Consider the following 21,474-nt stretch of genomic DNA (forward strand, 5'->3'; position numbering starts at 1 on the left):
CAGTGGCAATGGAGTTCAAATTTGTACCTCACCATTAAGCTTACTGAGTAACATTAAAGCAGTCACCCATTGTCAGTCTGATCTACTTCACAGGGTTGTGGTGAGCATAAAACCCACGTATGCTATCTTGACTCCCTTCAAGGAACAGCAAGATACAAATATTTTAAAATATTCATATGGACATTATCTAACTTCAAGGGAAGGTACATGGAAAAAAAATCCAGAGCATAATAGCAGAACATGGCATAATAGAGAGACCTCAGCCCAGAAACTTATGAAATCAAAAAGTGCTTTTCAGCATACGCAGAGTGTACTTCTTACTGCATTGCATCATAAATAGAGCCTGGACCTACACATCTAAGGAAGAGGGCAAGAGCTCAGGAGGCATCTACATGCATTTTATTCCTAGTACTTCCAATTTTGCAAATTAACCATTATAAACAGGCCACATTTGTAGCAAGCCTGACAAGTACAAAAACATTAGCTTCTATGCACACATTTCATTTTTGCAGTGAAATCTGTAGAGATGTACAGGTGAGGGGACTGGAATTCTTCAACTTCAGCCTTTCGCAATCCTCACCCTTAAAGTTTCTAGATCCTGTCTGCACAGAGGTCACTGTGTGCAAAAGCTGTGTCCTTTTGACCTCAGTTTTGGCAGTGCACAAATTCACATACAGGTTCTTTGCATGCTGGGGTGTGCATCCACAGGTCCTAGGCATAGCAAACTTCCTTCACACACATCATATAGGATGAAAGGACCAATAGGCATGATCAGTGGTGGGATTCAAATAATTTAACAACCGGTTCCGGTGGTGGGATTCAAATAATTTAACAACTGGTTGTTTACAAGCGCCATTTTAACAACCGGTTCTGCCAAAGTGGTGCAAACCTGCTGAATCCCACCACTGGGCATGATGTCACAATTGCAAACACTATACAGTCACTCCCATATGGACTGATCATGGGCAGATCTAAAAAAGGAAGATCTGAGCTCTTTTTCTAGTGGTAGAAGTTGACATGTTCAAACAAAATAAGGGTGGAACAGAAGAAACAAAATGGTTAAAAATCTAAAGGATGTTTACTTAGGGCTTTTACTATGATGGTACTCACCATTACTGACCCTGTTTTGGGGGGCTCTCCCAAGATCTGTGGGTGGAGTTGGCATAACCTTATATATACAGGGTTGCTATGCAGAGGCAGGCAATAGCAAACCACCTCTGAATATTTATTGCCTTGAAAACCCTTTGGGGTCACCCTAAGTCAATTGTGACTTTGACTAACTTTCTACCACCAAGAATCACTTGGTTAAATAGGGCTTCTGAAAGAGTCTCCAGGGGAACTGATCACCATAGTGTAGAGATCAGCTATGATTCTAGGAAGCCTCCAGGACCCACCTGGAGGTTGGCAGGGATACCCAGTATGCAAATGGCACTCCCAGTGCCACCATCTGTCTTGCAATGGCACAGTGCTTGAATGGAACTCAATTCTGTGTTCAGAATCAGATTACATGTACTGTATATCTGGGAACACATGATCAGAATGTCCTTGCATAGGATTTAATCCTATTCAAATATCATCTCATGGATGACCAGTGACCTTGGAAGAAGGGGATTGGGCGGTATAAAAATCAAATAAATAAATAAATAAATAAATAAAGAAAGAAAGAAAGAAAGAAAGAAAGAAAGAAAGAAAGAAAGAAAGAAAGAAAGAAAGAAAGAAAGAAAGAAAGAAAGAAAGAAAGAAAGAAAGAAAGAAAGAAAGAAAGTGGGATCCGTGTCCCAATAAATTAGTTTAGATATCTCCCTCCACCCTTTCCCAACATCCATAGAATCAAGAACTATCCAGATCAGATCTGTGCGTTTAGGATCCAGCTGTGTGTAGGCTCAAGTTCAACAAACTTGAGGAACACTTCAAGAAAGAAACAATGACATAGCAGGTGCAAACTTCTGGAGGCCCTAAAATTAACGTTACCATTTTCTTTTCAACTGGCCTATGCTTTTGTTCTGGGTGCTTGCTCTGCAGATTATAGCAGGTGATTATCTCCATGCCCAGAAGCTTCACCTGCTATTAATGTCAGTCAACCAAGCTGCTGTTCAATAGCTTAGTAGTGAAAAGGATAGTTCAAATGTTGGTAGTTCTACCTAGAAGCCAATCAGGTTGTGAGTGGCAAATATCAGTTAAAAGCAATATCTTTATACCCCCATATTGAACAAGGAGGGTTGTAATCAGAAAAGACCTTCCTGGGCTGATCCTGACTGGGAGCATGCTGGCCAGATCAGGGGCTATTTCTGCACTCTGAGTGCTGAGTTCATCAGTTCCATCTAAGATGAGTGAGCGAAGCTGTATGAAAAGTGAAGGGACTGGGAGGTTCAGCACCCGAGTAGGGTGTTTGCTGACAGGAGCGATGGGACGCCAGACTTGAACAAAAGCCTTCTCATTATCTCTTAATTACTGCTTTTCCAGCTCCTACAATTAACGTCTGTCTGAGTGGCTGCTGGTGGAGTTGGAGGCACATGCAAGTCAATCAGGCAGTTGAAAGGCCAGTTAAGAGGCCCCGACTACTGCCAGAGGCCTCTAAGCCCAGTGGGATGGGGGTGAAAGTGGAGGCCGGAGGGGCGGGCACAAAGCCTCCCCGGAGCAGAGAAAGAAACAAGGCAGCTGACTGACAGGGACAAATCAAACCCCCACTTAGGACCTCCTGCCAGCCAGCCAGGTTTTTTTTCCAACTGCAGTTTTCAAAGGGTTGCAAATGTGAATTTTCTAAAGAACAAAGTAGTTAAATTTGTTATGCTAATTAGAAAGTGCTTCTTGAAATGATAAACGAGGACACCCAATCCCCTGCCTAGGGCCTTCAAGGCTTGCACTGAGAAATGCATTGGAACTGACTGGTGCTTTTACATTTAAACAAAAGTTTATTTTTCTAGATTTTTAAAAATCTGTATAGTTAAAAAAATAGCCTTGACTGGGATAGCCCAGAAGCTGGGCAGAGTTGACCCTGTGAAATATTTGGATGTGAGACCTCCAAGGAATGCCAGGGCTGTGACAGGGAGGCTGGCATTGGCTGAACATCGCTTACCTTGAAAACCCTGCCAGATGTGATTGGATGGCAAAAACAGGTAAAAATATCAGGTACCTCAGCTCCTCATCCTGAGTGATGGGCAGCTTCCTTAACAGTGCAGTCCTTACATATTTCCAAGTCAATTGAAGTATATGGGCTTAGAAGAGTACAAACAAGGAATCTTCAAGGGCTGGTGGGACACATTTCCCCATGTATCCTCTTCCCCACACTCTTTCCTCCTTCTCTCCTGGCAGCCCTCACAGATCTCATCCATACTGAAGTCCTCCTTTCCCCCCAAACTCTGCCCTCCTGAAGCTTCACCCACATAACTCGAGGAATTTCCAAAGTTGGAGTTGACAAGCCCATCAGCAGCCTCACACATCATGTAATAACAACTTATTTGCCAGTGTGATGTTTCCGTATCATGTAACACACATCCTTTATTTTCAGAACACCCATTAATTTTGAAATTCTGATCCGACAACCCATCAATCAGTCACTACCAGAGACTAACAAAAAAGGAAACATTAAAATGTTCTGTGTTTAATACTCTAGTCAGTGTTTCACTCCCTGTTATATGATAAAAAAAACTCGACACATACTTTACAGCAAAAAAAAAAATTGAGGTCACCTTTGTACAGCAATACTCTTGATTCCTTCTTTTAGCACACTACAGAGCGTCTGCTTTCTGCGTGGTCAATAGATGCAGATTCCATCCCAATAGGACTCTGACTGCATTGCATGAGACTTGGGCTGCATACCAAACAGTTAAAAGCCAGAACCCTCCAGGAAGAATCTGTACAAGGTGGAAAGAAAAGCTATATTTCCAAGGCATGGGGAAGCTGACTAAGCAAGAGGGCAGTTTTCTCAAAAGAATTATCCTTCCATTTACACATTAAAATATTGGTTAGATTTTCTAAGGGCTCTGCTATTTATTCTGCCACATCTCCATATATTCACAAACAGAATAAAATGGAATACAGTCTTGCTTTAGTATATGTTATACGTGTGTCTTTTTAGAATACCTAACAGTCTGACCTTCCAGGTTTATTCCAGGAACACAAATCAAAAATGAAAAAAAAAGATTCTATTCCACAGAAGAAAGCATAAAATGCAGAGCAAACTGAAAGGGCAAGAGGAAAAGATGAAGAAGAAAGCGCCAATGAGACATTTAATTTCTTTAAATTTCAAACTATGAAAAAACAGGCAACAAAGGATGGTCTGAATCAGAAAGCAAGAGCAAAGGACATGGGATGTGCCAGTCACATGAGTGACTTTACCCTGAGATTTTGCACTGGATGAGAAACAAAATGGTAGCTGCTTTCCAAAGGAGGCTGGAGACTACTACAGCCAGATTTAGACAACCAATTGTGCTCTGGGGTGGGGGGGTGGAGAGATATTTTATCTGAAAGGTTCAACATTCATAGGACTCTTGTATATGTAAAAACGTTGGGTTTTTGTAACTGACCTAAAATGTAAGTGACATAGGGTGGCCAATTCTAGATTGGGAAATTCCCAGAGAGTTGTGGGCGGAGCTTGGAGAGGGTAGAGTTTAGGGATAGGAAGAAGATCAGCAGGGATGTGATTCCAGAGAATACAAACCTCTTTCAGTAAATACGTGAAAGTGATGTCACATGACATCATGACTGACATGATGCTCTGGAATCCTAGCGTCACATCACCCCGGGTATTTGCTGAAAAGCGTGTTATTTTTCCAGCTATTTCCCCCCAACTGTCCCACCCTATTTTCCCTCCACTGCCCCACTTCAGGAAAACTGATCTCTGCATTGTGCATTACATTGCAGGAGAAAACTTAATTCTGCTTGGTTCCTACAAATTATGGCAAAAAAATTGTATGTTGGGAGAAAACAGCTGATCTAAATCCACTCAACTAAAAGATACTTTCCAAAGAAATTGAATACTTTTTTTGTTCTACAGCCATATATGCACACACAAAATGCTTTCAGTAACACCAGAGGATTAAGACCTTCACGCCAGTCACAAGGGAGGATTAAGCCATAATGAACATGTCTGGCTAGTGTTTGCACAGAATTATTTGCTGCCTGACATCAGGTCTGGGCTGAAGAATGAACCAGGTCTGGAGATAAAACTGCACATACTCCCTTGCAGACAGACAGCTACATATGACCTCACTCTGAACCTCTGCCAGTGATTAAAACAAGAATAGTCAACAATAAGCAGCATTTCGGACAGCAAAATCAAAAGTCACCACCAGGAGGTAGCAAGGAGATTGACAAAGTGGGTGGACTATGGCCTACAGATGCTTGTGTCCAAGGCAGCTTCCACACAGATTTTTCCCACATGGAAATTCTTATATTGAAAGGGAACATCATTTCATGTCTATTCTGACCATGACCTCCCCTGTAAATCAGATAAAAAATAAACCAACCTGGATACAGTTTAAACAAGATTCTTTGTAGCAGCTGTAGGGGAAAGTTGAAATCGATGCTCTCTCCATTACTACTACAGGGAAGGGGGGCAGAGCTAAGTGTGACTTTCAATATGGGAACGAGGAGTAGATCACTGCTATGTACCCTCCCTTCCCTGTTAGCCCTTTAAAGGATTTTCCCCGTTTTCCTGTCAAACTTTGCACTGCAACTCACCTAGGAAAGGGAGGGGAAAGGGACAGTTTGTGCAGGGTGTGGGGCAAAGCAGCAAAATCACCGTCTCATCTGTATCAGGCAGTGTTATTTATTTATTTATTTATTCTCTCAGCATGCATATTATGTATCACAGGAAAACACTTCAGAACCAACCTGAGATAGGAATATTATTATTGTTTATTAAGCTGATGTTGGATTGTTAGGGTTTATTGTAAACAATGTTACCATTATGCTTGGTCCTATTATATTGATGTTGTTACTTATCAGGTTGTACACTGCCCTGAGCCCTCCGGGGCAGGGCGGAATATAAATTAAATTTCAAATCAAAATCAAAAAATCAAAAATCTACCTTGGAAGCCAGTAAAATACTCCCATACAAAATGTATGTAGGGCCTCCAACCCAAACACAGTGCACCACCACACAAGTTACTCTAGTGTTTGTCAAAGTTTTAAAGAGTTCTTGATCAAGAATCAAAAATTGAATAGAAAATGTAGAAATCCTATGGAAATCTGTTTAACTATGTTATGAAACAGTCCAAAGTATTGCAAGTAGTAGGAAAAACTTCGCATTCATTCAGAAATATCAGTATATATTTAAAAACATTCAGTATCTTTCTAGATTGATTTACTTCAAATTGAGACATCCTGTCTTCTGACAGTCATTCCGTAACCCCACTCCAGACTGAACAGTCTCAAAATAACTACATGAATTTCCCATATGTGTGGAAATGGCATATCCACATCATCTCCCATTACCATAAAGAATATCTGACAGTAGTGTGCAAGTCACGTTGCCCTAAATGTTACAACTACCTTTGTAGGGGGCATTTCCTGCAGTTCTATACAGAGGCATTAAAACCAGTACTCAGAATGTATGATTCTTCCCCTTGCACTTTCCACTCTGAAATTCATTGTTGCACTTTCCCTATCCATTTTCAGGGACAGTTACTGTTATCTGTTTGTTTATCATTGCAACTCAGAAAACAAACATGGCTTCCATGCCAGATTTCTAGTAAGAGTCTAAAGACTCTGTAGTGTAGACCAATCACTGGGAAGTTTCTAAAAAACCCCAAAGGCCTTACCTCTGGCCCACACATCCTAAGGTGATTGGGAGTATACTGAATTTGAACCATGTTATCAGTTGATATCACATCAGGAACAGACAACACCAAGCCAAAAATTACTGTCTTGGAAGGGGGTTGCTTGTTTGCTTTTCAACCTGCCCATTCAGGTATAAATGTCCAGGAAGTATTATTTTATTGATGTATCAATTAAGGCTGTTTAAAGGCAAAGGCATATAGTGACAAGTCACAAAATAAGGGAGTTTGTGATATTCCCAGACACCAAACCTGAGAAGACCTGGTTTGTTGATTTTTATGATAGGAAAAACAGAACTGTCTAGGTGAACTCAACATCTGCTCTAGCAACCACAGCAAAAATTATTCTCAGAAAGCAAAGATAATTCCAGGGTATAAAAACTTGCATCGGGATCTTATTACTTTCTTGATCAAAATCAGCTCTACTCCACAAATATGAACAGTCCATAAATCTGATTAATAGATAAAGTTTTAACAGCACCATGAAGAATGTCTTATTGATTGAACCAAGCAATACAGCTGATTTTTGTTCCTAGTAAATCTATGATAGATAATCATATATGACAGAGAAGAATTCTGAGCAAGCCACTTTGTGCAAAATGCTGCAAAGAAGTACTCATTTGCCAGCACAGCTTTGCCAATACATTTGCCAGCACAGCTATGATTCTGGAGCCTTGTGGCAAGGTACCTTATCCCCTGTGATGGATACCAGGACTTAGCAGCTTTGTAACAGAACTAAGCTGCAGCACACAAGGAGTAAGCCACAGCAGCTTGTGATTGGCCGGCAGCTAAAGAGCCAGTTTTTAATCAGTGCTGTGAGAACTGAGAGCAGTTCTGCAGCAGAGTGAGCTAAGGAATGGCTGTACAAGGGAACTGCTCCATTCTCTTGCTGTAAAGCTTACTCTTTGTGAAGGGACAAGTTCAGGCAGATGAGAGTGGCCTGTTCTGAGTTCCCAGTAATATAGCAGTGGAACAGTAAAGCATGCTAGTTGTTGTTTTTATCTCTGGGGAAAATCCACTAAAGAAGAATAAGCAGGAAAGACTTATTAAGGACAGTGACATTTCACAGAGAAGGAACACAGAAAGGAGAAAACCCTACTCATAAACCTTAGTGTGTTTGGGCATATCTGGATTCAGATTGGCCGAGACAGTGTGGAGAAATCCTGCTAAAAACATCTGATACTCGAGAGTAAAGATTGTAGGAACATATTGTTTAAGATTTGCCAATGAGATTGTATTCAGAATGTCATCATGAGTGGAATGCAAGACCGGCATCCAGCAAGAGCAGGGCCTCATCTGCATCTACCCCAACACCGCAGAATTCCCTTCCTGTCTTTCTTCTTTGCTTGCTTTTTTGGGAGACAGGTGAATTTTTTTAAAATTCTGTCAGATATTTGGGATTAAAAATTAGTTTTAGATTTTTGTGATGTTTCAGACATACTATGAGTTTTATTTGTACTTTTATTTGTAAAATGTTGTGGCTTTTTGCTAAAAAAGAGGAAGGCATTTGTTTTTGCCATCAAGTCTCAGCAAAAGTTTGGTGACCCTGTAGGGTTTTAAAGGCAAGAGATGTTCGGAGGTAGTTTGCCATTGCTTGCTTTTGTGTAGAGACCTGGATATTCATCAGTGGTCGCCCATCTAAATACTGACCAGGGTAAATCTTGATCAGCCTCCAAGATCTGACAAGATCAGGCCTGCCTGGGCTATCCAGGTCAGTGCAAAAAATAATGAATCAAGGACACTCACCAGTGCCCTCTATAGGAGAGAAGTGGTCCACTGTACAGACAGTAGAATCTACATTGTAAATATCTCAGAGAGATTCTCCTTGAGTTCAAGCATGGAGCATTAAACATGTGCACCTGTCAGCAAGTTGCATGATGCTATTTTCCGAGGTGGCTTCAGATCTGTTGAAGTATATTATTATTGGGCTTAAATAGCTTGGCTGGCTGCCTGCTACCAGAGCAGCAAGTGCTTGAGAGCCATTTGTCACACAGCTGGCTCAGTCCTTATTTCACTTTTCACAAGCCAAGAGAAAGCCTTTCCAAGACACAATTACAGAATGACCAGTGATTGGGGGAGAGGAGATGATGGGCAAAACATCTGTCTGGTGGTCCTCTCCAGTAATCATTGCACTTACCTTCCACCTCCAACTATCACACACTATTGTCCCCTGTCTCATAGACCATGCATTTCAGGTCCCAGATGGAGAACATTATTTTTGACAGTTTCTAAGCCTGCTTGGGGAAACAGGAGATAATTAATTCAGATATTTTTTCAACTCTATAAAAAACAACATCTAACTCTTCCTGTGGGGCTCATTCTGCCTTCATGCCAACAAATTGCTAGAATAGAAAGCCAATGGGGGTTTCATTAATTACCAAACTGCAACCCATCATATCCAATCACAACCTGAGGGGGAAAATCTCCTGATCAAAAACACCACCTTCTGTTTCATGTCCTCAAGGCATTTGGGTTACTTGCAGCATTTTGAACAATAGGGCATCCTTACCCCCTTCACCATGATAATTATCTTCAGAAGCTTTTTTCTTCAAGCCAGGCTTCAGAACAAGATTAATCCCGTAATACAAACTAGGTAGCAGCCATTTTTACCTCAAGTTCACCAAATCATCCAAGCAGACCACGGTCTTATTCGTGTTCCTCTTGCAGATGTTCTTCAGCAGGGATCTGTTCTACTCAGGGACAAGCTATACAAGGCTACTAATCTACCCCACAGTGGTTCAAAGTTATGGGGATGAGGTGGGCATACTTTTATTTTTTAAATGAGGTGCAGGAGAAAGGAAGAATTTGCTCCACGAGTGGATTTAAGCAGAGATTCTCAAATGGTTCTTTTGTGATGGCTGCTCATGTGCATGAAAAATTATTAACTGATGTATATTAGCCATTTGTGGTACATAGATGCCCTGAAAGGGGAGGAAAAAATCTCTTCCCATTTATAAAAAGAAAGTTCCCAGTCTAGTCATCTGGAAATCTTTTTTATTCACAGTAGGTAACCAGGGGAGCAGCTATTTGCACAATAAAACAAATTTGTATCTGATAGGAAACCATTTTTTTCTGTTTGCCTAACTCAGGACCATCCATTTGGCCTCCCTCCACTGCATTAAATTCTCCAAAGATAAAGATTTAAAACATTTGGTTATGGATACTAGATAAATCATATGTGACAAATCAGCACACATTTCTTGGCATTTAACAGTGCATAAGTTTCAAGTCAACTAAGCACTAGAAACGGTTTATTCAGCCTGTATACTACTTGGCAGAACTACATTATTCAGGCTGCTATCCCTAAAGCAAATAAGCAGTTACTTGGATGATTTCCTCATGCTGGGGGTCGGGACCCCTTTGGGGGTCGAACGACCCTTTCACAGGGGTCGCCTAAGACTCTCTAAATCAGTGTTCTCCATCTGTAAAATGGATAAATGTTAGGGTTGGGGGTCACCACAACATGAGGAACTGTATTAAAGGGTCACAGCATTAGGAAGGTTGAGAACCAAAGAATCAGACTATGATCTGGAAAATCCAGGTCTGAATCCCCACTCGTGCCATGGAAGCTTGCTGGGTGACTTTGGGCCCGAAAGCCACTTTGGGTCACCATTGGGTTGAAAGCAGGATACAAATAAAGAGGACATCTTGCTGAAATCATAGCTGTAAAAATCAGTTCAACTACTTTTAGTACTTTCAGTACTCCAGATTGATTGGTTTGAACTGTTTACAATTGTTCTCTACGAACAGCAGATACCAAGTTAGTACTATTCATTGCTGCTAGAAATGGAAAATGGGGGTATGTTATTGAATGGCAGTATTTCTGAGCCTCAAACACCTGTGGTGTGGTGTGTCCAGGCAGCATATAGGGTTTGGCAACCTTCTGGCGGCAGCTGGAGATCTCCTGGGATCTCCAGATGACAGAGACCAGTTCCCTGGAGAAAATGGCTGATTTGGAGGGTGGATTCTGTGGCATTGTACCCTGCCGAGGTCCCTCTCTTTTCCACACCCTGCCATCCCCAGGCTCCGTCCCCAAATTTCCAGGTATTTCCCAAGCAGGAGCTGGCAATCCTACTAGCACATCAACAAGTGAAAGACTAAACATAGCAATCAGCAAGTGAAGAAATGAATTTGTCTGCCCTATTAGGTAGAATGGACTTTGCATGCATTCCCCTAAAGGAGAGTGCAGGGATTTCTTGTCAAATCCAGGATCTCACACCAGAAGTATCTCTCGCTAAGGAACCGCTCACCAAAGGTTTCATGAATGAGGTGTCTTGTGGCATCATAAAGATTAACTGGTTTATTGATGTACTAGCTTTTGTGGGCTAGCACCAGCCATGAATCTGACTGTGGCTCAAGGCTACAAACGTATGCCCTACAATAAATTCTTTAGCCTTTCAGGTGCCACACGACTCCTTTTTGTTTTCACTGCAGCAAATGAACAGAGCTGCCTCACTAGAATTGGTAAAGGCTTCAAGGCTGCTAGATTTGCAAAAGCATAATGGGTCCATTGATCCTAATAGCTGATCTCAGAGCAGAGTGCATTTGAACGTGTCTCCTTGACCCTTTTGATTTTTATTTAGGCTGCTAAATTAGATCAGCTTCCCACCACTGGACTACTGCCACTCTCTTGACCACTCATAGATGTGCAATCTAAAAAGCATCTAGGAGTGAACAATGATCTCAGCCAGATATCCTCTTACACCATCTCTCATTCTTAAGAATCGCAGCGTGTGTATAAGAACCAGACATACATGCGGGGTTCATTTCTGCACCACTGATATGTATAGCGTGGAAAACAGATATACAGATCATATAGCTTGATAAGATAAAGCCTGTGATCAATTACAAAATGATAATATGAGCCAAGTTTAAAGGAAGAGGATGCTCCTCAGTTAAAACTGGGCTAAGACCATATTACTTTTAATACTTCGGCGTAGGATCATTGATCAATGCAATAGAAGGCAATCTATTAATGCATCTCCATTCAAAGGATGACAGTAGCATCACCACCAAAGGAGCATTCTTTGGATCCCTACAGCGATATAATTTAATTGACCCTTCCATCGCCTTGATTCTATTCTTTGACAGACACTGGATTAAGAGCCAACCACCAATAGCCCTTCCAACAAATATGCAAAGCAAACACAGATTGTGTACACCCGGCAAAAGTGCACTGCCTGATGATTGCACAAAACAGATTCTAATCTTAGACGAGGTCCATTCCAGTAGATTAATGGTCAGGCCAGTTTCCTTCTCTCGGCTTTAGTTTTTCCCACTTGTGACTGAGATGCCTCTCCATCACAGAGATATGGCATCACATGGTCTTCCCCACCCAGACTGATCTCCATCTCTGAATAAGCTCAGCCTCCACCCCCCTTCCCCCCCCCCTCGCCTGTTAAGGACACCCTCTCAGGAAGCAGTTTGCTGCAAGGCAGATCCTAACATTGACTGCCAAGACCCCCTGCTTGCTTCACAGAGTGAAATCCCCAACAGTGATGGGCTGTTAAAAGTATACCTATTGAGGGAGACAGCAGTCTCACTGGGTGCCACTATGCCAGGGAAGGACAGGGCCTCGTTTCTCAGCTGTACCTCTGTCATACACAAGCACACGTAGACACACACACACCCTCAGGCCAGGAAAGCTGCTAAGCTTCCTGCAAACCTAGCATGACCAACAGCAGCGGCAGCACACACACTCTCTGGCACATTCAGCCCAGGCAGTGCCAGCTAAGCTCAACAGCATTCATGGCATGCTACAGCAAAACATCCACAGCAGTAGGGAAGGGGGCACAATGCAAGCTCAAGCGCGCTGCATCGAGGACTGCCCTTTCTCTCTGTCGTGCACGAAGGAGGAGGCAGCTAGGAATTCTCTCCCATTCCCCTGGCCATCCTTTGCCTCCTCCACGAAGCTACGCGCTGCACCTGTCAATGGCTGGCAGGCTGCCTTCCCCAACACGATACCGACGCGTTCAGGAGACAGAGGCACTCACTGTGCAATGGCTTCGTGTGGCTCGTCTCCGGGTGGGCAGATTCCAAGCCATGGCGCTGACCTCTCTGGCCACTGCTGCTCCCTCCACCAAGGAGCCTTTTCTTCTGCCGCCTCCTGGAGAAAGGAACACACCTCCTCCCTTTGCTCTCTCACAGTTATCAGCCCTTCTCTCTCCTCTCCTGCTAGTCACTCATCACAATTTCCCTCCATTCATCAGAGCTCAGCAGGGCAAGAAGATGCTGTTGCTGAATCCGGCATCCTTCCCCAAGAGCCAGAGCTGGGCATGCTCCATGCACTCTCAGGGGGATTTAAATGTCACGTGATGCCCAATCTGTCATTTAGCGCAAGGAGTAAATAGAACTGGAGAGGAATTAACTCTGTCTCCACCAGGATAAAATGATGCTTCGTCAGTGCCCCCCTGTATACTAAAAGATGTTTAGCAAGTACATATGCCTATGCATTAGAATTAGGATGATGTCTCCAAAAGAAAGGAGGGAAGATGCTACCTTCTGTCACTCCAATCTGTGTTGGGGTCCCCCAAAATTCAGATCCTCAGGTTACATTTGTATGAATGTGTTTGTGTGTCTTTTAGAGCATTTCTCTCCATGGTCTTGAATCATAGAAAATCATTGTAGCAAGCCAGCATCATTCTCTGTATATACATCTGCAACACACAAGGTCAGCAGGCACATTTACCCATGAATGGAGAATGCACATTCTCCATTCTCTCACTCACCCTATCTGAAAGCATCTCTTCTGTGCATCAGTTTTCTCGACAGCCCACCATAGAAGGGGCAGCAGGCATCTTATGGTCTCTTTCCCCTCCTTCTGCAACCTGGCCAATGTCTCTGGCTCTACCCCCATCCTTGCAGTGGTGGTAAAGACACAGAAGCAGCATTGGCTGCCCTGGGATTCCCCCAAGGTGCAGGCGACCTGCCTCCTATTTTCCAGAGCTCTGCTTAGGCAAAAAACAGACACAGCTGTTTGCCAATCCACTCAGTGTGGCCAGGAGACAAGGGGGAGGGGACAGTCACCCAGGTTGGAAAATCTTGTCTTACGTTACAGTCAATGTTATGACTATCGGTGGAGATGGGTGCCTGTCCAAAAATTGAATGCAGTCACCTTTCCCCATGTGTATGCACACATAGTGTATGATAGAGAATGGAAAGAACTGTAGGTAAAATCCATGAGTTGAAATCAGGCTATTCAGTCTAAAGAAACTAACCTTGATCCCAGAAAAAGATAGAGGAAGAACACCCAGTACTGAAACCTGCTACTGGACCAAGACATGAGCTTTGATGAACAAAGGGCTATGAAGTGGTTCTCAACCTTCCTAATGCCGCAACCCTTTAATACAGATCCTCATGTTGTGATGACCCCCAACCCTAACATTTATCCATTTTACAGATGGAGAACACTGATGCAGATAGTCTTAGGCGACCCCTGTGAAAGGGTTGTTCGACCCCCAAGGGGTCCCAACCCACTGGTTGAGAACCACTGGGCTATTGGGACAAAAATTGCTGCCCTGACATTTGAAGAGGAGCAGAATCAAGACTTACATTGAGGGGAGCTTCATGCATCTGCCTCTGAACACACTGGCTGTGACACAGCTCACCTCTGGAATGTTACACTATCAGTATAACATCGATTTGGAGCCGTCCTCTCCTGTCCTCACACCTTTGTGAGTCATGAGAGGAAAAAGCTAATTTCTGAAAGGACATTGTATAATTTTACTGGGTCCACTGTCTGGGCCATACACCCTCAGCCTCTTGGTGCTGGCAGAGTATACCCACCTAGCCCAGTTAAATCTGGTGCCATAGTGACAAGAGCAATTCTGCACACCAGCAGGCTGCATTATCCTCTTGAGTTAATGCATAATTCCAATAAGTACTACAGGGCTGGAGCAAACTACACAGAATCATTAAAATATGCTTTGTCTGCATAGCTCAAGATCTGAGATGGGATAAGTTTGGCTGCTGGGTGTAATCCCTGGATTCATTCGCTTGTCAAATGTCACCCAGAGAGGACAATGCATACACACGCACGCATACAAATCTGTGAGGTAACCACACTGCTGACGTTTGGGGTTACTGATGTGTAGAAAAGCAGGTCTCGATTTTTTGCCTTTTCTCTATCGCGCCCCCCCCCCCCCATTCTTTATCCTTTAAAAACAGTTGACCTGGAATCACATCATCAGAGATTATCACTGTAGCCACACAGCTTTGGTTGTGCTCACACATTTGCACAACACCCACTGTCTCGGATTGCACATGTTGCATGAATAGCGAGGGTGAGAGTCTCAAAGGTTATTTTTATGCTCATGAAAATGCTGCTATGAGGCAAGGATTCAGAACTGAGGCCAAATCAAAATTCAGATTTGTTGTTTAAAAACACAGGTCTTGTGGAAGGAAAATGTATACTGCAAGCCATCCTGTTAGGTGCCTGGCACCCAAAGGTGCATAATTTATTCACTTTTTTTATTATTTGTTGTGCAATCAAGCTGGTAGTAACATTAACAGCACAGCTGCTATTGGCCCAGCTTGGCCAAGCCAAGCCCAGCAGATCAGGGATCTAATCCTGAGAATCACCTCTACCCTGCAGTGCTCTTAGGTGCACACAAGGTACCATGCCTTGATATAGGAAATATAGTGTCAAGTTTCCAAGAAAGCTCGGACACATTAGAAAAGCAGGCAAGGTTCCAGGAACTCCCTGACCTGACTAGGCCAGCAGCAGCTACACAACCCTGGTGAACTAAGTAAGAGGAGAATGGAGCAGAGGGAGTCTCTGCCTGGTGGCTCCAGCCTGGCCCGTTTCAAGCCTGACTGGACTGACATCAGCAGCCCCAGGACCAGCTCTGGTCAGTGCAGTAGGAAAGGGAAGACAGTTTGCATGTAATTTCCTTTCTTGCCTTGCTCCCCCTCTCTGACAAACAATAGGCAGGCAGGCACTAGTATCACAAATAAATCAGGTGTTAATACTGCAGATTGTTCTTATTTTGTAGACTGTTGTTACTGATTTAGTTTGGATTAATTAAATAACTATATTCACAACAATTAAATTTATTTATAACCCACAAAACTTACCAATGGGTACCTCGGGAGGCTTACTTTGTTCTTTACCCCTCTGTTTTATCCTCACAGTAACACTGTGCGTTAGGTTAGACTGAGAGCACAAGGCTGGCTGAGGTCCCCCAACAACCTTCCTTAGCAAAATGAGGATTTTGAGCTCCCAGATACTAGTCTTAAACTCTGAGAACTACACCACGCTGGCTCATACTATTTGAATGCACATCCCTGGTGTCAGGTAGAAAGCAAGTTGAATCCTCATTGTAGGGTGACTTTTAAAGACACTGAGGGAAAGATCTCATTCCACATTTCCAGAGGCACAGCAGATACAGAGAAAAGGTCTGGGAGCTATATCCATTGCAGATGAAGCAAACTGAACTCTTGTTTGCTATTTTTGCCTCCAGGGGCTAAAGAAGCTGACACAAACCTGACCTGACATTGCTGTGGATGCATACTAGGTGTCCATGTGGTTGCATCACTGGTGCTGCCATATAAAAGAAGCAGGAAGGATCTGGCATGTAAAGTTCAAAGCTGGGAAAATGTTCAAACTGTTTGGGGGTCGAGGGTTTCTGTGCCATGTGAAGGTTCTTTGCCGTGGGAGCTTGATTTCAGACTGCTCAGTTCACGACATCCAAGAGGCATTGCAAACAGAGCAGAAGTTGCATCTTTAAGAATACTTCTGATCTGGATTCATCTGCAGTTAGCATCAAAGCTGCTCTGCCAGAATGAGCGGAACTGGAGCTACCACAGGGATTGGCTGGAAGAGTCACAGGAAGAAAAATATCCACTTTTGATCTACTAATCCCCAGAAAACTGTATGGACAGGTGGGAATGGTTTGGGTTTTTCACCAACTCTCCTGCTCAATCTATGCCTCTGTTATCAAGCTTTTTCAACATAACACAGAGGCTGCATTAACCTCTCTCAGGCCCCTTCTGCACAGCAAATGTACAGTGGGTTGCAGTCATGATAAAGGAACCCATTTTCCTGTTTTCCCGCTCACATGCGTTCCATGCAGACAGCAATTGGAGGCCACAGAAACAATCCGGGTTGCTGTCGTTCCTTTGCATGGAGGTTCTTCTCTCTCTTTTAATTATGCTGCAACATATGCGTAGCTACGTGGTTAGGCTGAAAGGAACCCCCACAGCCATACTGATGTCCCATAATATGACTGACTGCACATGTGTAGCTGCGCAGCTGCAAATCGCAACTTTTTTTAAAGGGAAAGGGGCAATAGCAGGCAGCTTTTCCCTCACTGTGAAAGACGGGACAGAAGGGAGGGAAATAAAGGCCCCCTGCCTGGCCATTTGCTTGGGAAGGCTCCAACCCGGGATTTTTCAAAAGGATTGCTTGTTTTGTGATTGGGGGAAGTAAAATGGGGCAGGCTCATTTTGGGGAACCTGTGCAAAGCCCCTCCCTTCCTCAATTGGGTTACATAATGCCCTACACCCATGTTTATTGGCCAGTGCAGAATCGGCCTCAATCAAGTGGGGTATTAACACAACTAAGGTAACTTGAGGCAGGGGTTCCCAATCTTTTTGAGCCTTTGGGCACATTTGGAATTCTGACAAGGCATGGTGCCCCAAAAAATAGAATAGCTGTTACAAGAGGCAGGGGAAGCCACAAAATAATTGACACAGCTTAACTTCAGTAGCACAGTGTGGATCCCTGAGCTGTGGTGGCACTTGCTGTAAATGCAGCATTTAAAAAAAATCTGCATGGCAAATAAAATTTCCAATAATCAATCAAAACTCTGGCTGGACAAAGACCCTACCTGGCCCAACCCATTCCCTAAAAACACTTGACAGGCACCAGAAAAGGTGCTGGCAGGTGCCATAGCACCCACGTGCACCATATTGTGGAACCCTAACCCCACAGCTGAGAGTCCAAAGAGATATCACATGAGAGCTAGCATAACATCTCCTAATTTCTTTTTACATCAGATCAGTTTGTACTATAGCTGATTTTATTGGGGAAGAAGCAACAGGGGAATGGTTGCTTAATCCCTTATCCATACCTCTTCCCTGATCTCAGTTGTTAATAAAATGTGCCTGAAGTAGTAGCTGGGCTATTAGTAGCTTCAAGAAGAAAGCGCATTAGATACAGGAAATGCTATGCACCCTCTCCTACAGCACCGCTTCCTTCATCAGTCCTGCATATCTGCTTTCAAAAGTTTGAAGGGAAAAAATGGTGAGGAAAGCTTATTAAGGATCTTCTACATCCCATCTGTTATTAACCAAACAGCAGAGAATCGCAGGATAGAGGTTTTTTTGTACCAGATTGATAGCAAAGACTGTCAAATATCACTTTTTACCAGTTAGGACCTCACTTTAAAGTTTTTGATTGTTTGGCGCCTTGGGAAATCTAAACTGGATGGGAAAGTATCACAAAATAGTTAAAATAAATAATTTAAAGAGCAGCACAGTCCCTAAAATCACAATGGATGATTTGTTCTTTTTAATATTTTAATATTCATCTTTGTTAAAAACAGAGAGGAAACAAGATGATATTTTCTGGTCACCTGTATCATCTTGTTGTTTGGTAAGGAGAACTTTACCAAAATCAAAGTACTGATGAGTGCTAAAATGTTTGTCTGTAACCATTCACCATGTGCCTGCTGATCAGGTCCCGGCACTGCAGACTCAAGATGGTCCAGGAGAACGTCATGTCATCCTCAGTTCATAGGGTTACCAATATTTGGGTGGGGCTTGGACATCTCCTGGAATTAAAACTGATGTCCAGAAGACAGAGGTCAGTTCCCCTGGAGAATATGGCTGATCTGGAGGGTAGACTCTATGGCATTTTGCCTCCATCCCCCCCACAAGCCGATCCTCTCCAGGCTCCACCTTCTAATCTTCAATTTTCTCAACTCAGAGCTGTCAACTGCATCTTAATAACATTTTTTTTCTTATCGCCAGAGGTTCTTTTCAAAGGGCTAAAAATGGATATTCCCTGATTTTTTCCCCAATGCTTGTCCTACAGTTTTAATACATGAACGTAAAAGCACAACATTAAGACTTGATACCCTAAGGTAATTGATGAGACACGAATGGATTGTGGCACCTTGAATGCCTAAGAGCTCTTAGAAATACTCAGGAAAGAGATAGCAAGTAAGTAGGGGGTTGTATCTTGCACCCAGTCTGTCTCTTTAAGAAAATATGACAAAGCTAACCAAGTAATTACAAATTTGTTTGTGATCTCTGGCACCACCTTGTGGGAAATCACTGCACGTGTAAAAATGCTAAGAGTATGTAAACATCAGTCCCAAACCCAAATGCAATTTCTTCACAAATGATACTATAGTAGAATATATATATATATTATATGTTAAAAGTCCTAGACACAATGTACTGCAGCTAGCTCTGGGACTCACAGAACCAATCAAGACCACATATGAAGAATTCAGATCTGCGTCCTGGAAAAGAAGCCACTGTATTGCTAGATGTTTTCTGTGTATCTGTTCATAATGACAACTGGCACTAGATATTTGCTTTCCTTGTGGTTTAGACTCAGTATTCAATGGGTAGCAATTTGAAATTTGCAACATCTAAAGAAGCTTATGTACGTACCAATTCCACGCCTTGTCTCCACCGAGACTAAGAACCCTCATTTGTACCTGCTGGTTGCTTCACCGTCAAGAATAAAGTTTTCCTGTCAATTAACATTTCTCCATCTCACTGAAACTGCTCCTCTTGGGTTCATCATTGACTCGTGTTCAACACTGGCTGACAAATGTTCAAAGCTCACTTGTCCTTTAAATAAACTTCCTGGAAATGCCAATACAGGCTCATTGAGGTTCAGAGGACCAAAGTGAAAGAATTTCACCAATCAACATTCCATTCAACTGTAGGCCAAACATAAGCAGCCAAGACCCATCTTATCTGAAAGACAGAACCTGTCCTTTCATGCAGTCGCTCCTTGGGACTGAATCATCCAAGCATACCCATCTCCCTTCAGCACAACCACAGACATATATTGAGTCCCAGTCACATGTGTGATTAAGTACCTATGTGATTATGTTTCACTTAGCCAATCATGTAGGCTCAGCTGTCTATAGGGACGGGACCCACCCAACACTACATGATCAGATAGTTTTGGAAGCAAGATAGATATAAATTTAGCACATATTCAGTGTTTGAACTTTACCTTGTTCTAAAAGGCTACACCATAGACAGCAACAATTTTGAGATTACCATTTTGAGATCACAAGCTGTATGAGATACACAGCAAATATATTTGCTAGAGTTACACACAGATTTAAAGAAGTGTCTGTTATTGGCAGATACCCACTTTCCTCACTACCCATTGTTATGGAAGAGTACACAAAGAGTACCTCAGAAAACACCCAGACACTGTTACTTAAGCATAAGCTGTGAAATTTTAGCAGTTTTAATGGTTACCCCTGGATGGGCTAGATACCATTACCTAACAAAACAATAACAACTCTTTGTTAAGAATAACAAGCAAGCTAAACAAAAGAAACAGGCTGTAACACTTGTTGCTTGGCAAGGCAGAATATAAAACACATTTCCAACAACAGTATATACTTCCTTCAAACATACACACTTGGTATGTGCAGTGACAAAGGGCGGGGGAACTGCGTCTGGGGCATGAGCTGCTTGAACGCCCCCTCCTGCCCCCGAAACACCCCAAAACTCCCCCAACATGCCTCAAAACACCCCTGGCCCCGCCCCTGACACGTGACGGCAATGGTGGTGCCCAGGACAAGCCGTCCCAGATGTCCCCATTGCCGCTACGCGTTTGGGTTTATGACTATTTGGGGATAGTGAAGGCTCCTAAAAATTCGTGGTATTGACGGAAAGTGCCATCAGATCACAGCCCAGTAGGATTTTCAAGGCAAGAGACATTCAGAGGTGGTTTGTCATTGCCTGCCTCTTGGAGCTACCTTGAGCTTCTTTGGTAGTCTCCCATCCAAATACTAACCAGGGCTAGTTCTGCTTGGCTTACAAGATTGAGTTAGCCTGGAGGCGGAGCATACAGGCCAAGCCTCTAAAAATTGTGTATGAAACCAAACTAGGGTTTTACAAGGGAACTTCCATTTTGTGTGTGTTGATTGTGAGATGAGTATATTAGACAAAGGGGCAAGGCAAATTAATGGAGGATAGGTCTATTATTACCCGTAATGGTTAAACATTGTGACATTGTGATTGAGGGAGACTTGACCTTCCTAGGAACACTGGTTGGTCACTGTGAGAGACAGGCTACTAAACTAGATAAACCTTCAATCTGATCCAACAGAGCTCTTATTTTCTAATAATTATTTCTACCAATTCTTTTTGGTTTTGATTATAGTAGATCTTTCATTAAGGGGTCAGTCAAAAGGAGAAAGAATGGATGGAGGGGCAACTTTGTCTTTTTCCCCCGAAGGGGTGTTTTATTACAATGCCTTCTTTTCATGGGGGTGTAGTAACAACTTTCCAGTGCATTAAAGTTGACAAGGCCAAGAGGTAATGCCTGTGACTTGAATGAACTATTTTGTATTGTCTGTTTTTAAAATCTAATAAAAGCATTTTTTTAAAAAAAGGAGTCAAACTAAATAGAGCCTAAAATGTAATATTTGGTGTTTACATTTGTTTTATTTCATTCACACATGAGATGATTTAATTTCTTGCATGTTTA

The 21,474-nt window shown here is 42.8% G+C and overlaps 1 protein-coding gene across 1 annotated transcript in view; it reads right to left on the reverse strand.

Annotated features, from left to right (window-relative positions):
- PLEKHA6 (pleckstrin homology domain containing A6) overlaps window positions 1–12,940 on the reverse strand; it is a 210,594-nt gene extending 197,654 nt beyond the window's left edge. Inside the window, exon 1 of the mRNA XM_048497311.1 lies at window positions 12,773–12,940. The gene's annotated coding sequence lies outside the window, so the exon portion shown is untranslated. The remainder of the gene's footprint in view (window positions 1–12,772) is intronic.
- Between the last annotated feature and the right edge of the window lie 8,534 nt (window positions 12,941–21,474).

The sequence above is a fragment of the Sphaerodactylus townsendi genome, linkage group LG05, assembly GCF_021028975.2.
Source record: "Sphaerodactylus townsendi isolate TG3544 linkage group LG05, MPM_Stown_v2.3, whole genome shotgun sequence".
Lineage (NCBI taxonomy): Eukaryota > Metazoa > Chordata > Lepidosauria > Squamata > Sphaerodactylidae > Sphaerodactylus > Sphaerodactylus townsendi.